Genomic DNA, 12747 nt, shown 5'->3' on the forward strand with positions numbered 1-12747 from the left:
TAAGGGAAACGAGTTTTGGCCGTGGGTGGTGGTGGAAATGGCGGTCGAAGGCCAAAAAGGGGCTGAACGGAGTTGAGCTCGTGGGAGCTGCTCCGGCAACGGATCGAGGCCGGAAATGGGTGGTTAGGTTGGCAAGAGGTAGGGGAAGAAGCTGTGAAAAGATGGTGGCCGGAGGTGGTGCGACGGCGCCGGAAACGGTGAAAAACCGTATGGCTTGGAGGAGCTCGTGGCGGCTAACGGTGGCTCGGATGGAGGTGAAACTTGGTGGGGATGTTCACCGGTGAGAGGGGAAGAAAACTGGGTGGGTGGTGTAGGCCACGCCGCCGGTGAACGACGGTTCTGGGCTGCGAAAGCAACCAGCGACAGGGGCAAAAACAGAGCAGGTGCAGCGACTTCCGGCGGCTCTCGAAGGCTAACGGCTGGTCTGATGGCTCTGAAAATTGGTGGGGATGATCTCTGGTGGAAAGGGAGGAGAATGGTGGTGGTGGTGCACTAAACGGTGGCCGGACGGCGGAGAACTGGGCGGTCAAAGGGGCGGCGACGGGAAGGAGAAAAGAGAGAAGTGCTGCGCGGGGAGAGAGAAACCGGGAAGGAAAGAGGAAGAAAAAAGGAAGAAAAGAAGAAAAGAAGAAAAAGGAAAAGGAAAAGGGAAAAAGAAAAAGAGAAAAGAAAAGAAATGAGGTTCAATCCTCACTCCGGAAACCAAAAACAGATCCGCCGAAAACGATATTAAAAACCGTAAAACGACTAAAATAAATTAAACACAACATCAAATAAATTAAAACCAATTTAAAATACAATAACTTAAAATAAAAGAACTATTATATTAAATAAATTAAAAGGCGCCTTCAGTGAAAATACACGTAAAAACGGGTCATCACATCCTCCCCCCCTTAAAAATAAAATTCGTCCTCGAAATTTGCAAGATCAACCATCAGCGCCTAACAGATACAAGATACAACTACGAACATATATGAGAGATACATAACATCGACAACTCACAACAAAACCAATGGTTATTAACTTCACACCATAAATTGCTAATATCCACGACATCTCTGCTTTACCTTCCAAACTTTCATCCCATTCCAACTTTGGCAACTTAATAGCCACTTCCAAAGTTAACCATCCATAAACCAAATTTGCACGACCAAAAGATTAATCTCCCATTAAAACTCTGAAATACTACTAATTCCTCAAAATCGATACAAAATTTGAACTTCTAAAAAATCTCCAAAAATCATGCTTTCGCGCGCACTCTGATAACTCACCAACATACATAAAGGCTATATCCTCAAAAATTAATATCATGAAGTACAAGCTCAATCCACACCTAACCACAAGAAAACGTTTACCACATTTCCATAGAAAATCATATACTTCCAAAAACCACAAATCTCCACTCATTCCTCAGTTGGCCATCGCTGCCCTAAACGAAAATCGACATTCCGCAAAAAATACATCCATTGATTGATGACAGAAACCAGTACTAATCAACCTCCAGGCCCCAATTTGAAAACACATAACACCATCCCAAAATACACCTGTCTCTTCTAAAGATAAGGAACATCTCCAAAAAGCCCAAGTCCTTCCCCGCCAACCAACGAGAGCGCTTTTAACTTCTATCTGATATCCCATACTTCAAACTCATTATAAACTACCATTGACATCACCTAGACATAATCAAAATGCTCTTGGTAACTCACCCACCTACTTGTACTCTCAAAAACTATAGTTTTGGCACAACTAATTCCTTCATAGCACTTCACAAATAAATCTCAAGACAGGCCATACTGTTTAAATCTTCAATCCATCAAAAACTATTAAACAACACTCATGGATCCTACTGCTTTATTACTTCATACACCACACATGGTGACCTAACGATCTCTTTCAAGTTAAATAACCATTGACTCGTCTCGAGAATGTGCTTCCAAGTGCAGAAGTGTCAAGTTGTATCAAGGATAAGTCCAGGATCGTATTCCACAGGGACAAAGGGTTATCAAAGCATATATGAGATTTTTGGGTAACATGGTGTCGATTATAAGAGATGAAAATAAAATTAAAAAAGCAATGCAGAAAGATAATCGAAATTGAAATTGGAGTTTCTTAAGAAAAACAAATTAACGAACACTTGGGTTGGGTTTGAGACTCTCTTTATTTCGGATTCTAGATAATTTTCTCGATTACCAATCCAGTCAAGGCATTGATAAACGGAAGATAAAACGGTTAAGCTCAAGTTTTGCAATATTTTCCTAAGGGATTTTCTATTTTACTAGCCGTACACGCATTAACAAACAAACGAGAGAAACCTTGATAATTTCAAGCTTTTGTTGTGCCTTACATCAATAACAAAACAAGAGCAAGAGCTTCAATCCCTTTTTTTGAATCCAAAACAAATCACGTCTCATTCAAGCTTTTGTTGTGCCTTACGTCAACAACAAAACAAGAGCAAGAACCGTAATCTATTTTCAATTTAAATCCGACTAGTAATATAGTGAAATCAACAATCAATCACAAAACATTGCATCGATCTAGAATCCAAAAATAAATTAAATCTCATTCCACAACCCAAGTTTCTAAAATTAAAACGAAATAAAAACTGAAACGTAAATTGCAGAAAATAGAATGAAGATCAACCATGAAAAATAAAACGAAGAAACAGCCGCATAAAAATAAAGATACACGAAAAGAAAATGAAATAAAACAAATGAAGGAAATTGATAAAGTGAATCAAACTGAAATGATAAAACGAATGGAAAAAGTCTAAGGTTTCGAGGATCCATTTAATAATTTATAATTTTGTTTCCGATAGATTTACTTCAATTAAACTAGAATAACGATTCCGTTTAATTGGAAGATTTAACATTTAAGATCGAGAAAAAAACAGACGCTTATGATTGAGCGTGAACGATTGATTTAAAACGTTTACAAATCTATTTGAATACCATACGGATTCCTCAAGCATTCACTGTATTCGGAAATCACAATGAATCAAGACGAGTATATAGATACTCAAATTATCCAAATAAAATCTTTCAATCAATCAAGCTCGCAAAATAGATTTTACGTTGATTCGGAAACAATATGTAAATCATTAAATTTCACTTCTAACCTTAGTATGAAAATTTAACCAAACATATTTATTACAAATACTATAGAAATATCGTTCAGGATAAAATTAAAATCAAATACAATGAAACCACACAATAACATAAAACGAAAGAAAATAAAATAAAATTCAAACACTCTAAGCTTAAACATTCTAAGCTTAAACACTCTAAGCTTAAACACTCTAAGCTTAAACAAATAAAAGAAAACAAATGAAATAAAAATAAAAAAACCTAAACTAAACTACTCTACCTAAGAAAATAAAAACCAACTTCAAAGCCCTTAAAACTAGCTACCCGATTCCTCCCCCCATTTCGGTTCATGTGCATCTGTGAATAATTGGTCTGCTTGGTTGAATTTTCTACTTTCTGTTTTGCATGTGTGAGCTGCATGGTTGCTGTCCATGTGATTTTTCTGCAACTGTGTTTGTATGAATGTTGTCCGAGTGAGTTTCTGCATGTTATGTTCCTGCTGCATGTGTGCTGTGTTGCAACGTGCATGTAAGCTCAACAATTCTTTTCAACAGCCACCTTGATTCCGTAAAAATGCTTTGACTGAAAATCCAATTTTATTCAAGCTGAAAATAAGTAGATAAAAATAACACTCAAACATAAATTAAAAATAAAAAATAAAAAAAATAGATTATCACAAATATACTATATATGTGAGGAAATATTGTCTCATTAAATCATAGTTATAAAATTAAGCATAAACTCATGCTTTTAATCAATTTAAATCATAACTTGCATTTATTCTTATTAACCATTTTTTCCATTTAAAACCAATAATAATGTCATGATTAATTTAAAATACATTGGTTTTAAATAGTTAAAATGTGCAATATTCTAGCTCAATCACACCCCCCAACTAGCATTTTGCTAATCCTTGAGCAAAATAGTGAAAATTAATTGAGATGAATATTGCATAAAGCTCGAAATTCAAACAAAAACAATCAAACATAATTCTGAATTCTCACAAAAAATCGATTCGTGACTACTTAACACCAGGAGTTATATCCACAAGGAAAGTCTCAACAATTGTTCACATAGAATTAGGGCAAATGTATCAGAACTCGAATATGTGTGTGTGTGGCTAAACCTCTGTATGTTCCTCACTAATAAACATGATTTATCATAGGATTTTTCAACCTTAAGATTAATCATTTTTTATTCTAACTACCTCAAAGCCTAAGGGACTAGCAGTTTTCACGCCAACTCTGTTTAAAGGTTGATCATTCAACCCCCAAAGTTTTGGGTAACTGTTTCTAGCCCTTTATTTAGGAAAACTTACACGATTTTTTTTTTGTTTTCTTTTCTTTCCGTTTTTTTTTTTTTTCTTTTTTTTTTTTTTTTTTTTTTTTATATATATATATATAAGGCTCGGTAGTCCTGCAGTTTACTTCTCCTGTTTTAAATCAATGAACATTAATGAGGAACACTACAAGTGTAAGCAAGTGCAAAATGTTCTTTCAAAACTTGCCCTTCATTCTATATAAATTATACTAATTCTCATTTTTGTAAATATCGCATCCCGGTGTTTCAAGTCACTCCTCAACAAAATATGATGCATCATAAGTCATGTTCTATGCTTAAGGTTGAAAATAAATCTTCACAAAATAATTCCGCTCAACTACTCCACCAAGATACTCAAATCTAACAAAAATACCAGAAGTGTGTGTTAATCGTGCACCTCACAAATTTTATTTTAATTTTTTTTTTCTATTTTCATTTTTTTTCTTTATTTTCTCCTCTCTTTTTTTTTTTTTTTTTAATTTTTTAAAGGAATTTAACACATTTAACAGAAAACCCTCCCCCCAACTAAATGTGACATTGTCCTCAATGTTCAGCAATAAATATCCGATGATGTATGTTATACAGTCATGATTAAACAGAGAGGAAACAAATTCACTTGAGATATTCGAGTGCACAAAAGGAGTAGATTTCTGTCAAAGTTAAAAACATAACAGAAAACAAAAGAAGGAAAAACAAAACAACACATATGGTATATACAATGATGATTCAGAAATTAATTCTGATACGCAGGATCCTCCAAAGTAGTGGACCCAAAACAAAATAAACAAAATGCAAAACAAGCAAGAAAGAAGTTTTTTTTTTTTTTTTTTTTTTTTTTTTTTTTTTTTTTAATTTTATTTTTTATTTTTTTTACATAAACTTGAGGTTTTTAGCCTCAAGTTTGAGATGCTCATGCTCTTCATACAGCATCAGGTCATCCTTAGCCATGGGAGCTGGCAAGCGGAATGAAGAATCTAAAAGAGACTTCAAATGTCTATTCTTCTGCCGTTCGATTCCTTCCCTTATGTGAGCCTCTTGAGAAATTCGTTGAAGTACAACGATTTGTTCTTTCAGCCTTTCAACCTCATTGTTTTTGGCTTGTACCCTTTGGGAAAAAGCCACAATGGAGGATGAGTAGCGAGTCCCAAGACTCACCAGGTCGTAGATAGCATCTGTGTCCGACCTATTAGCCATACTATTATTTTCCAGTTGCAGCATGGCGCTAATGGTGGCTGCGGAAAGAACAGGAGGTTGGGATGCAGAAGGCCTCATGGATTGATCTAGAGGAATGCTTGAGGAATGAGCCATTGACAGAAGACTAGAAACTTAAAAATGAGAAAGTTGGAAGAATGCAGATGAGTTTATGGAGATGAGAATGAAAACTTGATGCGGATTTGATGAAGTTCAGGACTGATTTTATAGAGGTAGTACAATGAACCAGACGAGTTATCATCCACGTCAAAAAGCAATGTGATTTCGGTGAAATGACAACTCGGAGCCTCAAATCCCGTTTTTCAACAACATCAGGTGATTTCAAATCTCCAGCCACTCTTGTCAGATCACGGACGGATCCAACTATTCTTTTAACTTTCAAATCTCCAGCCACTTGTCAGATCACGGACGGATCAAATTATTTTTATTTTTTATTTTTATTTTTTTTTATTTTTTTTATTTTTAACTATCTACAGTCACACTTGTCGGATCACGGACGGATCCAACTTTTCTTTTCAACTATCTACAGTCACACTTGTCGGATCACGGACGGATCCAACCTTTTTTTTTTTTTTTTATTAAACTATCTACAGTGTCTACTAACGCACCGTTTTATTCATTCCACACCCCTCAACTAGTGAGAGACATAGTCTTTATTGAATCGAACGAAAGAAAACAAAGTGCACAGATCTCAACAAGCAAAACAAACAATCAACATGAAATATAAAATCAAAGCAAACAAACAAATAAAAACAAAGCAAATAAAGAAAACTGTAAAGGAGGAAAAGGAAATCAAGACACTCCCCTGGGATCTTGCAATGTACAGCCCACTCCATCGGGATTTGCAAAATTTTTGAAACTGTTTTCTTAGCTCGGAGAGAAACCGACGTTTATTTTGAGTGGACCATTCAGAAGGTGTTCTCTCAGTCCCTTGAAATGGTAGAGAAGAATCTGCAAAACAATCAAAAAATTTAAAATCATCTTCATTATCAGAGAAAGGAGAATTTGAGCAAATAAACTTCGTTGGTGTCAAACTCTCCACAGCATTCAAACCACTTGCTGGCATCTTGCAGGTGTTGAAAACATTCAACTTAAGTGCCATGTTCCCAAAGGTAAGTTTCACAACTCCACTTTTGCCAGCTGCCAATCTCTGAGGATAGGGTACCACAGGTTGGTATCTCTTATTAGTTTCAGCATCTGCACTCACAGGCTCCTTCTGTTCTGGTCTTGCTACCTCTGGTTCTTTTTCAGCTTCATCCGTCTCTGCTACATCTTTAGGCGTAGGAGCAATTACCTCTGTGTCTATTGTCATCTCAGGTCGGGGAACTTCCTTCCCACTTCTCAAGGTAAGAACAGCTTCTGCTGTTTCAACAACGTCTCCCTTTTCTTGAGCATGTAATGCAGATTTCAAGTCGCTGATAGAACTTCTCAGCTCAGTAATGGCTTGCATTGTCTGAGCTTGTCCCTGCATAAAAGCCTGTAATGTTTCCTCAAGGGTTTCCTTATGTGGAGGCTGTGCAAGTACATGAGGTTGAAATCCAGGATGAGCTACATAAGGATAGCTCTAAGGATTTTGATATGGCGGATACTGGTGCTGAGGAGGTGGGGACCAACCAGGCTGATCATTTCTCCATGAGAAATTTGGGTGATTATTCCACCCCGGATTATATGTGTTGGAGAAATGCTGATTTTGTGCTTGATTGACCCAGTTAGTTGATTGGATTGGCTCAGACCAACCTTCTTGAAATACTGGCATGAAATGATACATCATTCTAATATGGTGGAGATGAGTGGTTGATGCAAATGAGATGAGTAAAATAAATAAATAAATAAATAAAATAAATAACAAGTTTAAATTTAAGTTAAACAACTTTCCCCGGCAACGGCGCCAAAAACTTGACTCGTCTCGAGAATGTGCTTCCAAGTGCAGAAGTGTCAAGTTGTATCAAGGATAAGTCCAGGATCGTATTCCACAGGGACAAAGGGTTATCAAAGCATATATGAGATTTTTGGGTAACATGGTGTCGATTATAAGAGATGAAAATAAAATTAAAAAAGCAATGCAGAAAGATAATCGAAATTGAAATTGGAGTTTCTTAAGAAAAACAAATTAACGAACACTTGGGTTGGGTTTGAGACTCTCTTTATTTCGGATTCTAGATAATTTTCTCGATTACCAATCCAGTCAAGGCATTGATAAACGGAAGATAAAACGGTTAAGCTCAAGTTTTGCAATATATTCTAGCTCAATCAACCATATCTCCAATTCTCCCAACTAGATACTTGATCTCGAAAGAAAAGTATAGCCTCACCAATTTAAATTCCTATAACTTCAAGTCGCAATTAATTCTCAAGATGAATACAACAGTCGTTTCAAACCATCATCCCAATGGGTAACCCGATTCGACTGTACATTTCGTTCAACTTACCAAAGGACCCAGAGCCAAAATCTCTTGAATTTAATATTATCACACAGATTCCTCTTCAACTCCTACCAAGCCAAAAATAGATGAGACTAGAACCAGCACTCCCCGAAATCCATACGCACTTACCATTACTACTCATCAATCTCATGTACTCTTAGCCAACACCACAAATCATTCAAACGTACAAGTGATCCATTATTACATTTCCATCACCTGGACTTATATCCTCAACTCAACAAGAATCATTCATGAATCTACTCAACTTATATCCTTAAATCAGCAACTAGCCATTGCTTAACGTTTGGTACCGAGAATGACCTTAGACCTGCTAAGAATCCATTCCCAAAAGTCTGCAGATCATATAGCCTCAAATTCAATCGTATTTAATACCAACACAAAATCTACTATTTCCAACACCCTGATGGACCTATATCTTTCGAGTCAATAGAATCATTTCCTAAAATTTGCCACTACAACCTCGAGTTAACAATAATTATTTTCTAAACTAGCTCGATATCTTCAATCCTCAAAGAAATACACGCACTAGGTCATTACCTCCAATCCTCAAAGAAATCTACTCTAGAAAAATTTTCATATCAACAACTCAACTCTAATCAACCCCATTTTAATGGTTACAAACTAATCACTCACTAGAGTAGATCAAGCTACAACACTAAGTCTGTAAAACTAAGAACTCAACTCTTATTATAAATCAGTCCTTCAACTCTGCAATTCTAAAACCTTAAATCAAATAAGAATCATCTTCCAGAACTTCTAAGATCAAGAAACTTACATCGCATAAAAGAAAATCGACTCTCAAATCCTTCAAATTCTAAAACATTACTAGATAATAAATCATTTTCTGAAATTCTCAAGATTGGTAGCTTTAATCCAAAACATTCACCTTAAAAGCTTGTAAAATCTAAAGCACCAATTGTCACCAAATTATTCATCCGAATCACGAAATCTAAAACTCGAAATTTAATTATTTCCCCCCCAAAGCTTGTCGAACCTAACACCTTAATTACCATAAACTTATTTTCCTAAAATCTATAAGGCCCCAAACTTTAAAACTTTAATGAAATTTCACAAAATCTATCCTTGAAATTTGTTGAACTTACAATCTACTACGCTATAGACCATCTCATAAACTCCTCGGAACTAAAGAACTCAATTATTCTACTTCCCTAAAAGATCACCCAGATCATGCCACTCTCTCTAAGCCTCTATAATATAAGAAAAACAAACCACACAAGGCGTTCATCACTAAAGATTAGATTAGACCCCTACCTGCCATGACTCTAGCATTCTGAGTCTCCGTAACCTCGCCTCCAACGGTACAAAGAGTCACTGCGCACATGAGCCCGAGCTAAATGCCTCTAGTTAGTTCTACCACTGCGACGAGCTCCACGGCTTTCTTGAACTCGACTGGGGCACTCACGAGCAAAATGCCCCGTCTGACCGCATTCAAAACATTGATTACTACCCAGACGACACTCACCCTCATGAGCTCTATTACATGCTCCACAAATTGGCACCCGTCCTCCCATACGAACACCTGAGGACGCTTGAGGTCGAGTTTCGGTCCGCTGAATAAATTTCTGAGGCGAACCCGAGCTGCTTCCTTCACCAGAAAAATTTCGCCTCTTATGTCCTGGAGGGGAGCCCATACTCAGATTATTCTCCCGCTCTATAAGGGTGGCCACATCCACTAAGTCCTGAAAAGTGGATATCCGGTGGCTGACCACCATACGGCGTATATCAGGGCGTAAACCCTCCTGGAAACGCTCGGCTCGCATCTCTTCCGAGGCAATGAGGTGGGGAGCAAATCGCCCAAGTTCTATAAATCTTCGGGCGTACTGTTCCACAGTCATGCTCCCTTGGACCAAGCTTGAGAACTCTCTTGCTTTTTGCCGCCTCACGGAATTGGGAAAGAAGCGATCATTAAATTCTTTCTTAAAGCGCTGCCAGGTCACCGCGGCAAAAGACCCCAAACCTTAAATAAAATTCCCTTAACCATATCCTTCAAGTTCGTTGAACCTACACTCTCCTATACTATAGCCTCGTTACATAAATTCTACAAAACCTTGATCTCAATCATCATACAAGCAAACCACATCGCAAAAAAAAAAAATTCAAGCCTACTACACTAAAGGTTCAAGCCTAATAATAGTATCCTCGATTATACCGCCTTCCTGCCACAAAACAACTCTTGACCTTCCTTTAAGAAAACAAATAAAACCAACAACATACAACCAAAAACCCAAACCAAACCACATAACAAGAAAACAAAAAAAAAGAAACCAGCATGCAATAACACAACTAAATAAATACATACAAGCAAACAAGCTCAAACAAATAAAACAATTAAAACATATTCAAAAGCAACTTTACTTAAAATAAATTTTAAAACACAACTTTAAAAAAAAATTCTGGTACTACCTACGGGACATGTGGTTTTACCCAGACCCAAACCGCTCTGATACCACCTGTGACGCCCCCAAATCCCCATGCACGGACACGAGAAAATAGAGACGTCCGGATGATGACATCCCGGGTCATCATCCTATCGACGAGTGTCAAGTGTGTGTATAAGCGATGAATGTGCACGAGAAATACGCAGCGAAAAGCAAGTCAATAACTAAGTACCAGAATTTTTCTTGTTATAATACAAGCTGTTTAAAACATACGTAAATAAAATATTACATAACACAAATATAATTTTTAAACCAAATACAAAACATAACATCAGCAACCCGGCGGAGCCGTATCCTCGGGCTCAGCCTCCTCCTCCTCATCCTCGATCTCTGCACCAAAATCTACGGTACCAAAAAATGGTGCCGCAGGTAAGTAAACTCCAAACACCACTAGATAAAAACATATAAAACTCAAACAACATGGATGCAAGAAAAGCCAATGCACATGTCCCGCAAAACCACATTTTTACCACACACGCCAAAAACCCATTTGGCCCACAAAACATATCCTTAAAACCAAGCCTCGCCATTATCCCAGATAATGGTCCAAACCACCATTTTCCTAGAAAATGGATCAAAAACCTCGGAAACCAAGCATCGCCATTTTCCCAGAAAATGGCCCACATCCGAAAACCATAAAAACAATCCGGTTATGCATGCACCATGATCTCCCCTAGGGATCATCCGCACACCCTGGCTCTGTGCCACACCGCAGGTAACGACCACGCATGTGACACCTAAACGAGTGATGCCCAGACTCGCGCCCAGCGCGTACCTGGCCAGGCCATCCTCTAGTCCCCACCACTCTAGGGACCACGGAGTCGACACGACAGCGTTACTGTATCGTGCGATCCGATCGTCGCCCTGCGACAACCCAGGGGATGTCACTCAGTTTTATCCACTCCCGAGTGACCAGAGGAGCTCCACCGAGATAATAACCCATCTCGGCTTGGGCTCGTGAGACACACGCACCCAAAAACCATTTACGCCAATAAAACGGGATTTTTTCGATTAAAAACAATATGCACATAAACCCAATATGCAACTCACGCCTCATAGCACAAATAAACAAGCAAACCCAAACAAACAAAACCAAGCACTCCGTCCTCAATCCATCCGACCCCCGAACTCCTCGGACTCAGTCCGGAATCAACCAACCAGCAGCAATAATTTATTGTATGAGCAAAATATATTTAAATCTAAAAGTAGAGTTTAGAAAATACTTACTGCGCTATATGGTATTTTTTGAAAGCTCGCGGCGTTGCAAACGGCGGAAAAAAAGCAACGTAACAGTGTAATTTACACTGTGGCCGTGGGTAATAAATTACCCATTTTCGAACGGGGACAAACCAAAGCTCGGGATTGATAGGGAATGACATTGAGATATTTATGAAGCTAAGGGAAATGAGTTTTGGCCGTGGGTGGTGGTGGAAATGGCGGTCGAAGGCCAAAAAGGGGCTGAACGGAGTTGAGCTCGTGGGAGCTGCTCCGGCAACGGATCGAGGCCGGAAATGGGTGGTTTAGGTCGGCAAGAGGTAGGGGAAGAAGCTGTGAAAAGATGGTGGCCGGAGGTGGTGCGACGGCACCGGAAACGGTGAAAAACCGTATGGCTTGGAGGAGCTCGTGGCAGCTAACGGTGGCTCGGATGGAGGTGAAACTTGGTGGGGATTTTCACCGATGAGAGGGGAAGAAAACTGGGTGGGTGGTGTATGCCACGCCACCGGCGAACGGCGGTTCTGGGCTGTGAAAGTGACTTCCGGCGGCTCTCAAAGGCTAACGGCTGGTCCGATGGCTCTGAAAATTGGTGGGGATGATCTCTGGTGGAAGGAGAAGAGAATGGTGGTGGCGGTGCACTAAACGGTGGCCGGACGGCGAAGAACTGGGCGGTCAAAGGGGCGGCGACGGGAAGGAGAAAAGAGAGAAGTGCTGCGCGGGGAGAGAGAACCCGGGAAGGAAAGAGGAAGAAAAAAGGAAGAAAAGAAGAAAAGAAGAAAAAGAAAAAGGAAAAGGGAAAAAGTAAAAGAGAAAAGAAAAGAAATGAGGTCCAATCCTCACTCCGGAAATCAAAAACAGATCCGCCGAAAACGATATTAAAAATCGTAAAACGACTAAAATAAATTAAACACAACATCAAATAAATTAAAACCAATTTAAAATACAATAACTTAGAATAAAAGAACTATTATATTAAATAAATTAAAAGGCACCTTCAGTGAAAATACACGTAAA

This window comes from Carya illinoinensis, chromosome 14 (genome assembly GCF_018687715.1).
Source record: "Carya illinoinensis cultivar Pawnee chromosome 14, C.illinoinensisPawnee_v1, whole genome shotgun sequence".
In the NCBI taxonomy this organism is placed as follows: Eukaryota; Viridiplantae; Streptophyta; class Magnoliopsida; order Fagales; family Juglandaceae; genus Carya; species Carya illinoinensis.